This window comes from Scyliorhinus torazame, chromosome 23 (assembly GCF_047496885.1).
Source record: "Scyliorhinus torazame isolate Kashiwa2021f chromosome 23, sScyTor2.1, whole genome shotgun sequence".
Taxonomy (NCBI): domain Eukaryota; kingdom Metazoa; phylum Chordata; class Chondrichthyes; order Carcharhiniformes; family Scyliorhinidae; genus Scyliorhinus; species Scyliorhinus torazame.
The window spans coordinates 32,491,401-32,510,772 of record NC_092729.1 but is presented as its reverse complement, the minus strand read 5'-3'; positions in this window follow the sequence as shown (position 1 = coordinate 32,510,772).

Genomic DNA, 19,372 nt, shown 5'->3' with positions numbered 1-19,372 from the left:
TCTCTTGTAAATACTGAAACACAGTCATTAAAAAGCACGTTTGTCATTTCCTTATTTTAATTGACAAATGCACCATCAACTGTTAACAAGGGACGACCTTCCATGTGACCACTCTCATTTTCATAATTAATTGCAAAAGCTCCCTGTGATGATTTTAGTATTGCGAGTTTATTTTCATGCTCCATTTATTTGTATTTTACTCTTTCTTTGTCACCATTTACAACTGTGACAATCTTGCATTCATGATTCTGTCATGGCTGCCATCTTGTAACCCGCAAGCTAGATTTTGTGGCTGGAGTCATTTAATCTATTATTTATACTCAGGATATGTACAAACAAGATTAATAATGCCGGAAGCCAGACACAGTCTTTCTGCTCTAATTTTGTTTGTTAACTATTGCTATTTCAGTCACTTATCCACGTTTTTGTACAGACACTAACCCGGGTACTGGAAGATACAGTCTCGAAATAATTGGCAGCAACTGACGTCTGTAAAAAGGGGCATATTATTTATTTCAGAGGTTTTGGGATGTTCTGAATTCTCTACCCCAGAACGCTGTGAATTTTCAGCTGCAGAGGATATTATATTTAAAAGGCTGTCTCTGTGAATGAGGCTGCTGTGTCAACTTGCAAATATACCTTCTAGATTTGAATTATTTGCAAGAGTTGCTGGTGATATTCTGAGTTTATTTCCCATTGGACATCGAGGTCAGGGTGAGCGAAGCTCAGACTAAGTTTAAATAACATTAAGAAATATAATTTTTGGACCTAATTTTTGATGACAACTTCGAGGAAACGATATAACCAAAGTTATGAAATAATTGAAAATAAATATAATACTTCCATAAAAATACAAAGCCATAGAACTTGGAGACACTGCAATAGAACACATGTTCTATTCAATAGACATTAATCAGAGCTAGCTGCGGAAATGGGGCACACAGTTACAGAATTATAGCTCAGGTATATAAGCTCGCTGGTGAACTGGGAGACACAGTTACAGAAAAGGGCCATGAATTTAAGCTCTCTGGGTAAGTGGCGAGCCAACTTAAAGAATAACGCTGTTGTATGTCAGCAGAGGAACTGCCAATTCATGCTGTAGTTGTTTTGAATCTATGTGTGGCCGCACTTGAATCATTGAGCACGATTTTTGTCCACAGAAGGATGGAGAGGCTTTGAGAGAGGGTGCAGAGGAGGTTTACCAGCATGTTGTCTGGTCTGCAGGGTGTTAGCTATGGGAAAAGGCTGAAAACACTCGGACTGTTTTTAACAGAACGCCGGAGGTTGATGAATAAGGCTGGAGCATATCACTATAAAAAGTCATCTTTCATTTTTTTGGAACCGATGTAAGGCATAAAATATTTTGAGGTGCGTGCATATAGTAGATGAGCAGGCACTCTATTGTTGGGTGGAGGAGTCAGCCACCAGGAGGATTTATGGTCAGTGGGGAAATGTTTAGAGGAGATGTGCGAGACAGGTTTTATTAGATTGGGTGGTGATTGCCAGGGACGCATTATCAGATTAGTTTGTCGAAGCAGATATATTAACGGCGTTCAAAGGGGTTAACGACAAATACATGGATAAGATGGATATAGAGGGGTACGGCGCCAGGAAGTACTAAGTGTGGTATTGTAGCCATCTGGGATGGCCACTTCCCGATTCCAAAATGGACACTTTGTAAGGATTTCAGGGAAAATGGACAATACTGAGAAAACAAGCAGGTTCAGGGTTTGTCTGTTGATTTGAGCCGCAGCTCCCAGACAAGACCAAAAACTGTAGGTCCATTAGCATACTAATGGGCCATCTCCGGGATCAAAAGAGTAACATTTGAGTAACCGATACAAAGGCAGACACTCCGGCGCCAGAGGAGACCAGAACAAAGCAGGCCAACGGCCACCTAGGACACGCCCAGCAATCAGGGCACCCACCCCTTTACTGGATGAAATCGATAGGAACCATCGAGAAACGGCCCAATTGATTGGGGCCAAGTTCAAGGCTCGCCCAAAAAAGCGTGCAGCCCCTTTGGGGATAAGAAAGAGCCCCCAAGAGAGAATCTTTCTCTTGGCTCCGGCTCTCACCGAGGAGAGACCTATCCAACAGCTGCACCAGAGCAAGTATGTCCAAGTTCAACGCTCGCTATCAGGCGGGCGACCTTAGCTGTTTCCCTTCACTACTTCGACCCCGGCAGCCTCAGAACCGAACAACGGCCATTGTTCCTCTGACTGAATGGGCGCCCGAAGCTAACTATAGGCTTTAGCAGTAGTGATAGTTTAGTCTGTAGTATTTGTGCATGAGTATATTTAACTGTGTGTTTAAATAAATAAGCATTTGACATTGAACTAACTAACTGGTCTATGGAGTCTTTGATCAGTATTCGGTTTGAACTGTGTGGTGGTTTCAATAGATACCTGGCGTCTCTCGAGTCAACGTAATTAGAATTAAGGAAGGCGACCATATTGGCTGCCATATTCAGAGCCAACGAAAGATAGAAAACATTTAACAACATTTACTGGCGACTCCGCTGGGACTCGACCTAGAAGTGGCCTAGTCACTCCGAGAGAACCCAAATTTGAATTAGATTCCAATTGCAAACAGAAAAACCACAAGTGTGAGAACGATACTGATCAAACCTCCGAGATTCGGAAGTGTGTTAATGCATGCGTACTAATAGGGATATAAGGTAAACCTGAGAGATTTTGTTGCGTTAAACTGTCGGGAGTTTTGTAGGCCGGAAAATAGCGTAAGCCGTACTCCTGTTTACATCACCACTTTATCACCCCCTGTTCCAAGTTCATAGAACATAGAACATAGAAAATACAGCACAGAACAGGCCCTTCAGCCCACGATGTGGTGCCGAACCTTTGTCCTAGATTAATCATAGATTATCATTGAATTTACAGTGCAGAAGGAGGCCATTCGGCCCTTTGAGTCTGCACCGGCACCTGGAAAGAGCACCCTACCCAAACTCAACACCTCCACCCAACACCAAGGGCAATTTTGGACATTAAGGGCAATTTATCATTGGCCAATTCACCTAACCTGCACATCTTTGGACCGTGGGAGGAAACCGGAGCACCCGGAGGAAACCCACGCAGACACGGGGAGGACGCGCAGACTCCGCACAGACAGCGACCCAAGCCGGAATCGAACCTGGGACCCTGGAGCTGTGAAGCATTGTGCTATCCACAATGCTAACGCGCTGCCCTTAAGAACAAATAAATCTACACTATATCATTTTACCGTAATCCATGTACCTATCCAATAGCTGCTTGAAGGTCCCTAATGTTTCCGACTACTTCCACAGGCAGTGCATTCCATGCCCCCACTACTCTCTGGGTAAAGAACCTACCTCTGATATCCCTCCTATATCTTCCACCTTTCACCTTAAATTTATGTCCCCTTGTAATGGTTTGTTCCACCAGGGAAAAGGTCTCTGACTGTCTACTCTATCTATTCCCCTGATCATCTTATAAACCTCTATCAAGTCGCCCCTCATCCTTCTCCGTTCTAATGAGAAAAGGCCCAGCACCCTCAACCTTTCCTCGCAAGACCTACTCTCCATTCCAGGCAACATCCTGGTAAATCTTCTTTGCACCTTTTCCAAAGCTTCCACATCCTTCCTAAAATGAGGCGACCAGAACTGTACACAGTACTCCAAATGTGGCCTTACCAAAGTTTTGTACAGCTGCATCATCACCTCACGGCTCTTAAATTCAATCCCTCTGTTAATGAACGCGAGCACACCATAGGCCTTCTTCACAGCTCTATCCACTTGAGTGGCAACTTTCAAAGATGTATGAACATAGACCCCAAGATCTCTCTGCTCCTCCACATTGCCAAGAACTCTACCGTTAACCCTGTATTCCGCATTCATATTTGTCCTTCCAAAATGGACAACCTCACACTTTTCAGGGTTAAACTCCATCTGCCACTTGTCAGCCCAGCTCTGCATCCTATCTATGTCTCTTTGCAGCCGACAACAGCCCTCCTCACTATCCACAACTCCACCAATCTTCGTATCGTCTGCAAATTTACTGACCCACCCTTCAATTCCCTCATCCAAGTCATTAATGAAAATCACAAACAGCAGAGGACCCAGAACTGATCCCTGCGGTACGCCACTGGTAACTGGGATCCAGACTGAATATTTACCATCCACCACCACTCTCTGAGTTCTATCGGTTAGCCAGTTCGTTATCCAACTGGCCAAATTTCCCACTATCCCATGCCTCCTTACTTTTTGCATAAGCCTACCATGGGAAACCTTATCAAATGCCTTACTAAAATCCATGTACACTACATCCACTGCTTTACCTTCATCCACATGCTTGTTCACCTCCTCAAATAATTCAATAAGACTTGTAAGGCAAGACCTACCCCTCACAAATCCTTGCTGACTATCCCTAATCAAGCAGTGTCTTTCCAGATGCTCAGAAATCCTATCCTTCAGTACCCTTTCCATTACTTTGCCTACCACCGAAGTAAGACTAACTGGCCTGTAATTCCCAGGGTTATCCCTAGTCCCTTTTTTGAACAGGGGCACGACATTCGCCACTCTCCAATTCCCTGGTACCACCCCTGATGACAGCGAGGACGAAAAGATCATTGCCAACGGCTCTGCAATTTCATCTCTTGCTTCCCATAGAATCCTTGGATATATCCCGTCAGGCCCGGGGGACTTGTCTATCCTCAAGTTTTTCAAAATGCCCAACACATCTTCCTTCCTAACAAGTATTTCCTCGAGCTTACCAATCTGTTTCACACTGTCCTCTCCAACAATATCGCCGCTCTCATTTGTAAATACAGAAGAAAAGTACTCGTTCAAGACCTCTCCTATCTCTTCAGACTCAATACACAATCTCCCGCTACTGCCCTTGATCGGACCTACCCTCGCTCTAGTCATTCTCATATTTCTCACATATGTGTAAAAGGCATTGGGGTTTTCCTTGATCCTACCCGCCAAAGATTGTTCATGCCCTCTCTTAGCTCTCCTAATCCCTTTCTTCAGTTCCCTCCTGGCTATCTTGTATCCCTCCAATGCCCTGTCTGAACCTTGTTTCCTCAGTCTTACATAAGTCTCCGTTTTCCTCTTAACAAGACATTCAACCTCTCTTGTCAACTATGGTTCCCTCACTCGACCATCTCTTCCCTGCCTGACAGGGACATACATATCAAGGACACGTAGCATCTGTTCCTTGAACAAGTTCCACATTTCACTTGTGTCCTTCCCTGACAGCCTATGTTCCCAATTTCTGCACTTCAATTCTTGTCTGACAACATCGTATCTACCCTTCCCCCAATTGTAAACCTTGCCCTGTTGCACGTACCTATCCCTCTCCATTACTAAAGTGAAAGTCACAGAATTGTGGTCACTATCTCCAAAATGCTCCCCCGCTAACAGATCTATCACTTGCCCTGGTTTATTACCCAGTACTAAATCCAATATTGCCCCTCCTCTGGTCGGACAATCTACATACTGTGTTAGAAAAGCTTCCTGGACACACTGCACAAACACCACCCCATCCAAACTATTTGATCTAAAGAGTTTCCACTCAATATTTGGGAAGTTAAAGTCGCCCATGACTACTACCCTATGACTTCTGCACCTTTCCAAAATCTGTTTCCCAATCTGTTCCTCCACATCTCTGCTACTATTGGGGGGCCTATAGAAAACTCCTAACAAGGTGACTGCTCCTTTCCTATTTCTGACTTCAACCCATACTACCTCAATAGGGTGATACTCCTCGAACTGCCTTTCTGCAGCTGTTATACTATCTCTAATTAATAATGCCACCCCCCCCCCCACCCCACCTCTTTTACCACCCTCCCTAATCTGATTGAAACATCTATAACCAGAGACCTCCAACAACCATTTCTGCCCCTCTCCTATCCAAGTTTCCGTGATGGCCACCACATCGTAGTCCCAAGTACCGATCCATGCCTTAAGTTCACCCACCTTATTCCTGATGCTTCTTGCGTTGAAGCATACACACTTCAACCCACCTCCGTGCCTGCAAGTAATCTCCTTTGTCAGTGTTCCCTTCCCCACTGCCTCACTACATGCTTTAGCGTCCTGAATATCGGCTACCTTAGTTGCTGGACTACAAATCCGGTTCCCATTCTCCTGCCAAATTAGTTTAAACCCTCCCGAAGTGTACTAGAAAACCTCCCTCCCAGGATATTGGTGCCCCTCTGGTTCAGATGCAACCCGTCCTGCTTGTACAGGTCCCACCTTCCCCAAAATGCGCGCCAATTATCCAAATACCTGGAGCCCTCCCTCCTACACCATTCCTGCAGCCACGTGTTCAACTGCACTCTCTCCCTATTCCGAGCCTCGCTGTCACGTGGCACCGGCAACAAACCAGAGATGACAACTCTGTCTGTCCTGGCTTTTAACTTCCTGCCTAAAACCCTAAACTTGTTTATTACCTCCACACCCCTTTTCCTACCTATGTCGTTGGTACCAATGTGCACCACGACTTCTGGCTGCTCCCCCTCCCCCTTAAGGATCCTGAAGACACGATCCGAGACATCCCTGGCCCTGGCACCCGGGAGGCAACATACCTTCCGAGAGTCTCGCTCGCGACCACAGAATCTCCTATCTATTCCCCTAATCATTGAATCTCCTGCAACTATTGCTTTTCTATTCTCCCCCCTTCCTTTCTGAGCCCCAGAGCCAGACTCAGTGCCAGAGACCTGGCCTCTAGGGCCTTCCCCCGGTAGGTCATCCCCCCCAACAGCATCCAAAACGGTATACTTGTTTTGAAGGGGAACGGCCACGAGGGATCCCTGCACTGTCTGCCTGTTTGTTTTTTTCCCCCTGACTGTAACCCAGCTATTCTTGTCCTGTACCTTGGGTGTGGTTACCTCCTTGTAACTCTTCTCAATCACCCCCTCTGCCTCCCGGATGATCCGAAGTTCATCCAGCTTCAGCTCCAGTTCCCTAACACGGTCTTTGAGGAGCTGAAGTTGGGTGCACTTCCCACGGGTATAGTCAGCGGGGACACCGGTGGCATCCCTCACCACCCACATCCTACAGGAGGAGCATGCAACTGGCCTAGCCTCCATCCCTTCTTACCTGACAGAATATAGCTGCCCTGTGGACTAACTAGATCTCCGCCCTCCGACTCTGCTCCCAGTCAGCTACACTTTCTGTAAACTCCTGGCTCTCTTCGCACTCTTTGCGGAAATGTTGGAAACAAAATGAAAGGAGCACCTTACTCCCTCCTCACCGAACTCCCTCGGTCACCAAACTCTTACTATAGCACTCAAAAAGCACCAAATTCATCACTCAGTGCAAACCAAGTCTGCACTGTAGGGGATCACTTTTATACTGTGAATCTAACCTCTGAAAACTGGCCTAATCCAATTCACTAATTAACAAGCTCCAGCTGCAAGTGCCTACAAGTAGAAGCCTGTTTAAAGCTTATTGAAAATTCACCTTCTTCTGAACCAAACAGCAACTTTTAAGTTAATTAACTAAATAAAAGAAAGACTAAACTTTAGATAAAAATGAAGCCTTCTACTCCCTCGGTCACCAAACTCTTACTATAGCACTCAAAAAGCACCAAATTCAGCACTCAGTGCAAAAAGTTCAGTAGAGAACCCAAGGATAGAGAGAAAATGGCAACGAAGGCAATGTAATGCGTTATGAACCCATAAGAATTCGAGGTCGCAGCGACCAGTAGAGTAGGAGAGTGTCCCTTATAGGAAGAAAAGATCAGAAAATATCTCAAAGGAAAGGATGGGCCTCTCAGCTTCTCAGTTTGCTAATACACATCAACCTGACCCTGCACATGTCTCTGTTCCCCAACTCAATTATCTACCTGTCCCTTATTCTGATCTTGTGCCTGCTACTTCTTCATCTAATCTGTACACATGACCGTGATTCTGTCTCTGTTCCTCCGAGTTCCCCTTTTAACTTGTCTCGTCAACCTTCCTTCATAACCGTCTCTACTAGGTCCATAGTTACTTTTTATACTTGAGACTTATTCTGCACCCGTGCCTCCTGGTTCTCCAGCTAGCGTATTTACATTACCTAATTCTGGAAGTTTCTCCAAGTTCCCAAGCAAGCTTATCTTAATGATCCATATTCTGTAACTGTGTCTCCTTGTTCCCCAGCTAGCTTTGATACATGACCCTTGATTTGTAACCATGTCTCATTATTCCACAGAAGCTCACTGGGAAACAATGAACACAAAGAGGACCTTCTCCTCCAAGCCTTTCACGGCCATGATACCACACTTAGCCAAAACCCTCGGCACTTCCTAGTGCCGTATCCCTCTATATCCACCTTATCCATGTATTTGTCGAGATCCCTTTTGAGCGTCGTTAATATATCTGCTTTCACAACCTCATCTGATAACACGTTCCAGCCACTCATCATCCTGTGTAATAAAATTTGCCTCGCACATCTCCACTAAACTTTTCCCCACTGAACTTAAACCTATGCCCCTTAGTGGCTGACTCCTCAACCCAAGTATAGTTTGCCTGCTCATCCACTCTGTGCACGCCCCTCATAATCGTTTAGGCCTAACAGTGCTTCCAAGCAAATGGAGGATGACGTTTTGTACGATATTCATCACCCTTATTCATCAACCTCCCTGTTCTGATAAAAACATTGCGGGTCTATTCAGCCTTTTCGCATAGCTAACACCCTGCAGACCAGGCAACACCCTGGTAAACCTTCTCTGCACCATCTCCAAAGCCTCCCCATCCTTCTGGAGACTACAGTTGTGCTCAATATTCCATGTACGGATAAGTCACTGAAATAGGAATAGTTATCGTTTGGGTATTAAACAAAATAGTGCAGAAGGACAGTGCACAGCTTATGGCGTTATTAATGTTCTTTACACAAACACACAGAGCATGAGAAATAGATTGAATGTCTCCATCCTGTTCTGGGCCAGGGTTTAGAGAACACCAAAGTATATCATGGTGTTTCCCTGACCCACAACTTTTAATAGATTCTGGTGATGGGGAGCACAAGGGCCCACTTTACAGGTGTGATACAACAGAGATTTAAAGTACTTGTAAAACAAAGCAATGTTTATTCTATGAATCCAGTTACTATTTTTATAAACCCACAGTTGTTCTTCCTCCAACTGAAATTCCTCTTGATTGACAGTCTTTTTGGACAAGAAGGTCTCTGCACGATCCATGCATTTCTCTGCGCCTCGGCATTCCTCTATAAGGTCAGATATTTTAGTTGAATCCGATCAGAGGGCCCGTTGTAATTATCAACACAGGTGCATTGGTTAAAACAGCTTCAGGCCATCAAATGCCTATTGACACACCGATGGCCACTGAAATGTGCCACTCTTCTTTAGCAAGTCCGTTAGTAGAGCGACCACACTGCTTAAATTCGGCACAAATTTCCGATAAAATCCACTCACGCAAAGAAATCGCATTATTTCCCTTCGTGTCGAGGGTATTGAAAACTCCCCAATAACGTTTGCTTTCACATCCCGTGGGACCATTTGACCCTGTCCGATTATATGGCCAAGGAAAGTGACTTGGGTTTTTCCAAATTCACTTTTGGCTAGGTTTACCTCCAAATCCGCCTCCTGAAGTCGCTTGAATAACTCATCAGATGCTTTAAATGTTCTTTCCATGTCAGACTGAAAATTACCAGATTGTCGATGTATGCTGCACAATTGGGTAATCCTGAAATGACTCTGTTCGTTAACCATTGAAATGTGGCTGGGGCGTCTTTCATGCCAAATGGCATAACTTTGAATTGGTATATAACATCTGGAATCATGAAAGCCCATTCGGATAAACCTACCTGCCAGTAACCTTGAAGTAAATCAAGTTTGGAAATAATAGCTGATTGTCCCACCTTCTCAATGCAATCCTCTAAGCGTGGGATACGATATGAGTCCGTTCTTGAAACTGCATTAACCTTTCTATAGTCCACACACAACCGTTGGGTACCATCCAGTGTTCGGTTCGATCACTGTAGGTGAGCTCCATTGGCTGCAACCCACTTCAATTATGCCATTTTTAAGTATACTTTCAATTTCCATGATAACCTGTACCAATTTAAAAGGGTAAGTCTATATGGATGTTGCATAAGATGGCTCACATGACAAGCCACAGATTTAACTTGCGGGTTACAACATGGCAGCCTGGCTGCAAGATGGTCACAGCTGTAAATGGTGATAAAGCAAGAGTGAAATGCAAAGAAATGGTGCATGGAAATAAACTCGAAAGTAATATCAAACTCATCAGAGGAAATGCTACAATTAAGGTATATAAAGGGGAGTGGCCAGGCAGAAAGGCGTCCCTTATTCTGAACATGGGACTCTCAGCTCCTCAGCTGGGTTATTTACATGACCCTGACCCTGCACTTGTCTCTGTTCCCCGGCTCAATTATCTGCAGATATAATTCCATAATTGTGCCTCCTACTTTATCATCCAATCTATATCCATGACCGTGATTCTGTATCTGTGTCTCCTAATTCTCCATTTTACCTATTTAACTAACCTCCATTCTGAACTGTCTCTTCTGGTTCCACAGTTACTTTTTATACTTGAGACTCATTCTGCAACTTTGTCTCAGTTCCCCAGCTAGCTAATATACGTGATACTTTTTTCTGTAACTATATCTCCTTAAACATAGAACAGTACAGCACAGAACAGGCTCTTCGGCCCTCGATGTTGTGCCGAGCCTTGTCCGAAACCAAGATCAAGCTATCCCACTCCCTGTCATTCTGGTGTGCTCCATGTGCCTATCCAATAACCGCTTGAAAGTTCCTTAAAGTGTCCCACTCTACTATCACAGCAGGCAGTCCATTCCACACCCTAACCACTCTCTGAGTAAAGAACCGACCTCGGACATCCCTCCTATATAGACCACCCTGAATCTTATAGCCCAGATAGTTAATATCTCTGATCCTTATTCTGAAACATTGTCTGATAGTGGTCCAGTTAGATTATATACATGTCCAATTTTCAGCAAATGTATCTCCTGTGTTTCCCAGCTAGTTTATATATGCAGTATTTAATTTCTTTAGCTGTCTCCTTCTCCTTGTGTAGCTGTATCTCCTATATACATTAATCTCATTCTGTAAATGAGCCTTCTCGTTCCTCAGCAAAATATATACATGGCCCTTATTCTGTAACTGTGTCCCCGTATTCGCTAGCTATCTTATAGTCACGACGCTTGTTCTGGAACTGTTTCTCTCCCGTTCCTCATGGAGTTTATATATATATGACCGTTATTTTGCGAATGTTTCTCCCAGTTCTACAGACAGCTTATATACCTGATCATTATTCATTATAGATACACATTTCGCTGATAGTCCTGGCCCTGATCCTGCATCCGTGGCTCCAGTTTTTCCTAGCTAGCGTATTTATATTACCTACATTCTGCAACTGTGTCTCCTAGTTCCCTCGCAGGCCTATTCACATGGCTCTGTTTGGTAACTGTGTCTCTTCGTTCTCCAGCTAGCTGAGATCCATGACCTGTATACTGTAACCGTATCTCCTTATTTCTCAGTGAACTGATCTAGAACAAAGAACAATGCAGCACATAAACAGGATATTCGGCCCTCTAACCCTGTACCGGTTATGATACCGCCCTTCACCAAACCCCGCAGCACTTCCTCGTGATGTATCGCTCGATATCCGTTCTAACCGTGTTTCTCGAGGTGCCTTTTGAACGCCGTTAATGTATCTGTTCCACAACCGCCTCTGGCAGCACGTTTCAGGCATTCCTCACACACTGTGTAAAAAATCTGCCTCGCATATCTCCACGAAACTTTGCCCAGCGGAACCTAAACCTATGCCCCCTGGTGACTGATCCCTCCACCCTGGGAATGAGTGCCTGCCCATCCACCCTGTCCATGCCCCTCATAATCTTGAAGAGCTCGATCAGGTCACTCCTCAACTTCCAGGGGATCTAATGAAAACAGTCCGAGTCTATTCAGCCTCTCCGCACAGCTCTCACCCTCCAGACCAGACAACATCTTGGTAAATCTGTGCAGCCTCCCCAAAGCCTCCTCATCCTTCTGGTTGAACGGTGATCAGAATTGTGCGCAATATTCCAAGTGCGGTCTTACCAAATTTCTGTAGAACTGTAGCATAACTTGCCAGTTTTTATACTGATATATATCAACCTTTTTCTCAACGTTTGTCCGCCACATCCCCTGCGAGCTTATATACATGACCCTTATTCTGTAACTGCGTCCTATGGTTCCCCAGCTGGGTCATATACACAACCCTTTCTCTATAACTGTGTCACCTGGTTCGCCAGCTGGCATATATACACGAACCTTATTCGTCACTGCACCTCCTCTTCCACAGTGCGATTATTTACATGGGCCCTATTTCCGAGTCAGTCTAAGTGACGTGAATGAAGATCGTTCTTTCAACCTAATTTTGGTGAACAATTTAGAGGAAAATTTGGAAGCAATGCTCTGAACTATTTGAAGATAAATCAAATAATCATGGCAAAATACATAGCCGGAGAACTTGGAAACACAAGATTGGAACAAAGTCATAGATCTGAGCTAGCTACGGAACTAAGAGTACAGTTACAAATAAGGGTCAGGTGTATAAGCTCACTGAGGACCAAGGAAACACAGTTAGAGAGGAAGAATCATGTTTCCAACTAACTGGAACTAGGAGACACTGTTACAGAATAAGGATTATGGATATATCCTCGCTGGGTAACCAGCAGATACAACTAGGGAATAATATAACGAGCTAGTTGCGGAACTAGGAGACATAGGTACATACAGAGGGTAATGTATATAAACTTGCTCAGGACCTGGCTGACACATTACTGAAAATGGTTCATGTATATAAGCTACCTTGGGAAGCAAGAGATACAGTTACACACCTCATGTATATAAGTTAGTTGGAGAACTACGAGTCGCAGTTACAGAATATAGATCATGTGTATAAGCTTCTGGGGAACCTAGACAGACAGTTGCAGAATAAGGGTCATTTATTTAGAACTAGGAGACAAAATTACACAATGAGGCTCATGTATGTTAGCGAGCTGTGCAAGTGGGAGACACCGTTGAAGAATAACGGTCATGTATATAATGTCGCGGAGGATCTGGGAGTCAATAACAGAATCATATTTATTAATTTAATGTCGCTGGAGAACTCTGAGACACCGTTAGATAATGAGGGTCACAATATAAAAGCTCTCAGTAAACTGGGATAAAGTTGCAGAATAAAAGAAATGCACAAAATCTAGCTGGGGAACTGGGAGATACAATTACATAATAAGGGCCATGTGTATCACAAGCAGGGAAATTGGAAGTGGCAGGTGGAGAATAACTGTTAGGTATACAAGCCAGCTGGGAAATGGGAGACACAGTTACAGAATCGTGATCATGCGTGTAGGTTAGATGTTGAACTAAGATACACCGTTACAGAGTAATGGTCATGTACATAAGCTCGCTGGAGAACTGGGAGGCACAGTTCCAGAATGAGTTTTATACATGTTTGTTACCTGGGGAACTGTGAGACACTATTACAGAATAAGAGTATGCATGTACGTTGGCTGGGGAACAGGGTGACAGTTGCAGTGAGAGTCATGTATACATTCGCGCTGGAGAAGGCGGAGACACAGTAACAGAACACTGGCCATGTAGAGAAGCTACCTGCAGAACGAGGAGACAAAGTTACAGAATTAGAGTTATGTATGGTAACTAGTTGTGAAACTAGGAGACACAGTTACGGAAATGGGTCATGTATATTAGCTCGCTGATGAACTGGGAGAGACAGTTAGAGAATAAGGATCATGTGTACCTAGCTATCTGGGGAACTAGGAGACACAGATACATAATGAGGGTCGTATAAAATCTCCCTCAGCAACTGTCTGGACAGTTACAAAATAAGGACCATGGATATCACTAGCTGGGGAACCAGGATATATAGTTACAGAATAAGGGTCATGTATATGAGCTATCTGGGCGGCGGGAGACACAGTTCCAAAATCAGCGTCATATATATAAGCTAGCCGGAGAACTCAGGGTCGCAGTTATAGAACATGTGTAAGGCGTATAAGCACAATGGTGAATTGGGAGACACCGTTGCACAATGAGAGTTATGCATATTCACTTGCTGTAGAACCGAACTGGGGGTCAACGAGCAGGTTATTACTGAGAGTAAGTGTCACTTGGTCGCACTGTCAGTGGGTGGCACAGGAGCACATTGGTTAGCGCTGTTTCTTCACACGCCAGGGTCACAGGGTCGATTCCTGGCTTCGGTCACTGTCTGTGCGGAGTCTGCATGTTCTCCCAACGTCTGCGTGGGTTTCCTCCGGGAGCTTCGGCTTTCTCCCACGGTCCGGGGATGTGCAGGTTAGGTGGAGTGGCCATGCTAAATTGCCCATTATGTCCAAAAAGGTTTGGGTGGGGTTACTGGGTTGCGGGGAGAAGGTGTACTTAAAGTAGGGTGGTTTTTCTAACGGCCTGTGCAGGCTCGATGGGCCAAATGGTCTCCCTCTGCACTGTGAATTCTATGAACTTGGAGGCACAGTTAACATCGCGTGTTTCATCTCTATAAGCTAGCTGCGGGACTGTGAGACACAGTTGCAGAATAAGAGTATGTATGTAAGTTCGCTGGGGAACTGGGTGACAGTTTCAGAATAAGTGCCACGTATTCATGGTCGCTGGAGAACATAGAGACACTAGGGGACATAGGTACACACTAAGGGCCATGTATATACGCAAATGGGGAAATTGGGAGTCACGGGTACATAATAAGGGTTAGTTAAACATGCTAGCTGGGGAATGGGAGACACGAGTACAGAATGAGGGTCCTGTATATAAACTAGCTGGGAAACGAGGCACGACAGGCACAGAATAAGGGTCTTGTCTAAAAGGTAGATGGGAACTAGCAGACACAGTTACAGAGTAAACCTTACCTATGTAAGTTAGCTGGGGAACTAGGCGATACAGGTACAGAGTAAGGGTCATGTACGTAAGTTAGCTGGGGAACTAGGAGACAAAGTTACAGAATGACAAGGAGCCAGCTATAGAATAAGGGTCATGTATATAAGCCAGGTGGTTATAGAAGATACAGTTACAGAAAACATGTATATACTCTACCTGGAGAACAAGCAGACAATGTTGCAGAATAAGAATCCTGTACAAAAATTAGTTGGGGTACAAAGAGGCAAATTTACAGATAATCGAGCTGGGGAAAGTCTATACACGTTACAGGATGGGTGTCATTTTTATTAGCGAGGTGGGAAACTAGGAGACAGATTTTTAAAAAATATAATCATGCATATTACCTAACTGTTACCAGAAGACACAGTTGCAGAAACTGGATCATTTGAATAACCTAGTTGGGGACCTCTGAGACAGTTACAGAATAAGGGTTATATGTATAAGTCATACAGAGAGCCAGGCGACATAGTTACAAAATAAGGGACAGGTATACTATGTGTATGTGGAACTAGGAGCCACATTTCAGAATGAGGGTCATGCATATAATTCATCTGGGGAATTAGGAGACACAATTATAGAACAATGGTCTGTATCTCAGGTATCTGGGTTCTACTGATTTCAGGAATCTGCAGTGTTTGTATCTCCCCCCTTGAAGACCCTGAAATGGGAACGGTCTGTTGGTGGGGAGTTTTCACGTTCGAACACTATTAATTTCACCATTAGTGACACCCCGACTGAATTTTTTTCAGTCCCTGCTCCTGTTCAATAATAGTTTCTTAGGCTCCCTGACATGGAAACCGCGCCCTCAATGGTGAAAACTGTAACACATTCATCCTACATGTTTTTCATCACTTTATTTTCATTGCGAACAGAACCATTTTGAATTTACAAGGAGCCACATACTCTCCGACCACTCTCCTTTTCCACATAAAACTACACATTTTCTGTGAATGTTTTGTTTTCACTTGCGAGTTTATTTCAATACTCCATTTTTACGGATTACACTATCTACTTTGTCACCCTTTACAGTTGCAACCATCTCCAGACATGTCTTTTCTGGCTGCCATGTTGCAACCCCAAGTTGAATTTGAGGCTGGGTTCATGAAAAGTTTTCTTCATACTCCATCAGTTTATATCAGGAACAGTGTTGATACTGTAAACTGCAAAGTGTTCATCTTTAATACATTACCCAAATGTTTAATATTCATCTTAAAGTGGCATCTCCACCCGTTTCTGTACACTATGCGGGGAGACCGATATGAGGTGATACAATCTCAGTGTAAGGGGCAGGCACTAAAGACTAAACCGAGGGGAATATTATTTATTTCAGATGATTTTGGATCTTTTAAATGTTCTACCCCATATGTCTGTGCATGTCCAGCCGCAGAGACTATAACCTTTGACAGGACGTCTCTGTAACTGAGGCTGATGTGTCAACTTGCAAATGTATCGAGTGTATTTGAATAGTTTGCAAGTGTTTCTGCTGATCTGCTGAGAGTATTTCACTGTTCGACATAAGAACACAATAAAAACATAAGACCCAGAGAGAGGAGTAGGCCATCTGGCCGCTCGAGCAGCTCCGCCATTCAATTAGATCGTGGGTGATCTTTTTGTGGACTCATCTCCACTTACCCTCCCGCTCACCATAAATCTTAATTCCTTTACTGTTCAAAGATATATCTATCTTTGTCTTAAAAACAGATTCAACGAGGCAGCAATAACTGCTTCACTGGGCAGGGATTTCCACAGATTCACAACCCTTCGGGTGAAGAAGTTCCTCCTAAACTCAGTCTTAAATCTGCTGTCCCATATTTTTAGGCTATGCCTTCTAGTCCTAGATTCACTCAGCAGTGAAAACAACCTCCCTGCATCTATCCTATCTATTCCCGTCATTTGTTTCCAGAAGGTCCCACCTCATTCTTCCAAATTCCAATCAGTATAGTCACAGTCTACTCTGTCTCTCGTCAAAAGACAAGCGTTTCAACTCCGGAATAAACCTGCTGAATCTCCTCTGCACCCCTCCAATGTCAGCACATCCTTTCTCAAGGATGGACACCAAAACTGTGCACAGTAGTCCAGGTGTGGCCTCACCAGCACCTTGAACAGCTGCAACATAACCTTACTGTTCTTTAAATTCCATCCCTCTGGCAATGAACGACAACATATCATTTGCCGCCTTAATCACCTGCTGAACCTGCAAGCTAACATTTTGCGATTCATGCACATGGGAACCCAGGTCCCTCTGCACAGCAGCAAGCTGACATTTTTTACCATTTAAATCATAGTCCATTTTGCTTTATTCCTACCAAAATAGATTGACTCACATTTACCAAACATGTACTCCACCTGCCAGATCCTTACCTACTGACTTAAACTATCTACAACCTTCTGCAGACATTCAGTGTCCTGTAAACTTTGCTCCAACACTCATCTTAGTGACATCTGCGAACTTTGACACGTTACAATTGGTCCCAAACTCCAAATTATCTATGTAAATTGTAAACAATTGCGATCTCAACACTGATCCACGAGGAACACAACTAGCCAATGATCACCAACAAGAAAAAAACTGTTTTCCCCACTCTTTGCTTTCTTTCAGTTAACCAATCCTCTATATATTCTACTGTATTACCCGTAACAATTTACACCTTTAACTGATGTAGCAGCCTTTCGTGCGGTACCTTGTCGAATGCCTTCTGGAAATTCAGATACCTCACATCCGCGAGTTCCCCGTTGTCTACCGAGCTAGTAATGCCCTCATAGAATTCCAGACAATTAGTGAAGCATGACCGTCCTTTCATGAACCCATGCTGCGTCTGCCTATTGGGACACATTCGATCCAGATGTCTCGGTATTTCTTCCTTGATGATAAATTCTAGCATTTCCCCCACTACAGAAGTTAAGCTAACAGGCCTTTGGTCTCCCTCCTTTTTAAATCAGTGGCGTCATGTTTGCTGTTTTCCAATCTGCCAGAATCGCCCCAGGTTCCAGCGACATTTGGTAAACTATCACGAGTGCATTTGCTATTTCCGCCGCCATCTCTTTTAGTTCCCTGGGATGCATTCCATCATGGCCAGGAGACTTGTGTACCTGTAGCCCCAATAGCTTACCCAACACTATCTCATTAGTAATAATGATCGTTTCTAGGTCCTTACCTGCCATAGCCTCCTTGCCTTTAATTATTGGCATGCTGTTTGTGGCTTATACTGTGAAGACCGACACAACATATTCGTTCACTCATAGAATTAGATTATCATAGAATTTAAAGTGCAGAAGGAGGCCATTCGGCCCATCGAGTCTGCACCGACTCTTGGAAAGAGCACCTTACCCAAGGTCAACATCTCCACCCCATCCCCATAACCCAGTAACCCCACCCAACACTAAGGGCAATTTTGGACACTAAGGGCAATTTAGCATGGCCAATCCACCTAACCTGCACATCTTTGGACTGTGGGAGGAAACCGGAGCACCCGGAGGAAACCCACGCACACACGGGGAGGATGTGCAGACTCCGCACAGACAGTGACCCAAGCCAGAATCGAACCTGGGACACTGGAGCTGTGAAGCAATTGTGCTAACCACTATGCTACCGTGCTGCCCATCGCCATTTCCTCAATTCCCATTATTAAATCCCGTTCTCATACTCGAAAGGAACAATGTTGACCCTAGCCACTCCTTTTCATTTATATTCCCAGCTACTTTAGCCTCTTAATCTATCTTCCTTTTCTTTATTGCTTTTTTCGTGGCTTTCTATTGACTTGCAAAGGTTTCCAAATGCTCTAGTTTCCCACTAATCTTTGCCAGTTTGTTTGGATTTTTATTCACGTTTTCCCTTCGATACCCATGGCTGATTAACCCTTTTCCTCCACTCCTTCACTTTCACTGCAACATACCTTTGCGGAGCACTATGAATAAACTCTGAAAGTACTCCACTTTTCATCAATTGTCCAACCATGAAGTCTTTGCTCCCAGTCTACATTAGCCAACTCCTCCCTCAGTGTCGTCTCCTTTGCTTAAGCAGATGAAGCTGCAATAGGATTTTAGCTTCTTACCCTCCATCTGTATTTTAAATTCAACCATACTGTGACCGCTCCTTCCGAAAGGATGTCTACCTGTGAGATCTTCAATTATTCATCAGATCCGTCGGTGAGGCAGAATCCGAGTCAGTTTAAATAACGTGAAAGAAGATCATTATTGAGGCCAAAGTTTGCAAGAAAATTTCGGCGAAAATATAGAAGCAAAGGTCGGAAAAAATTGGACATGAATATTAAAACCATTGAAAATTACATAGGCAGCGACCTAGGAGAAACAGCAATAGAACAAGTGACATTTAAATGATGTCGCTATAGAACTAGGAGACAACGTTGCAGAATAACGATCATTTTTACAAACTACCTGTTAACTGGGAGACACAGTTACAGAATAAGGATCGTGTGTGCACACTGCCTGTTAAC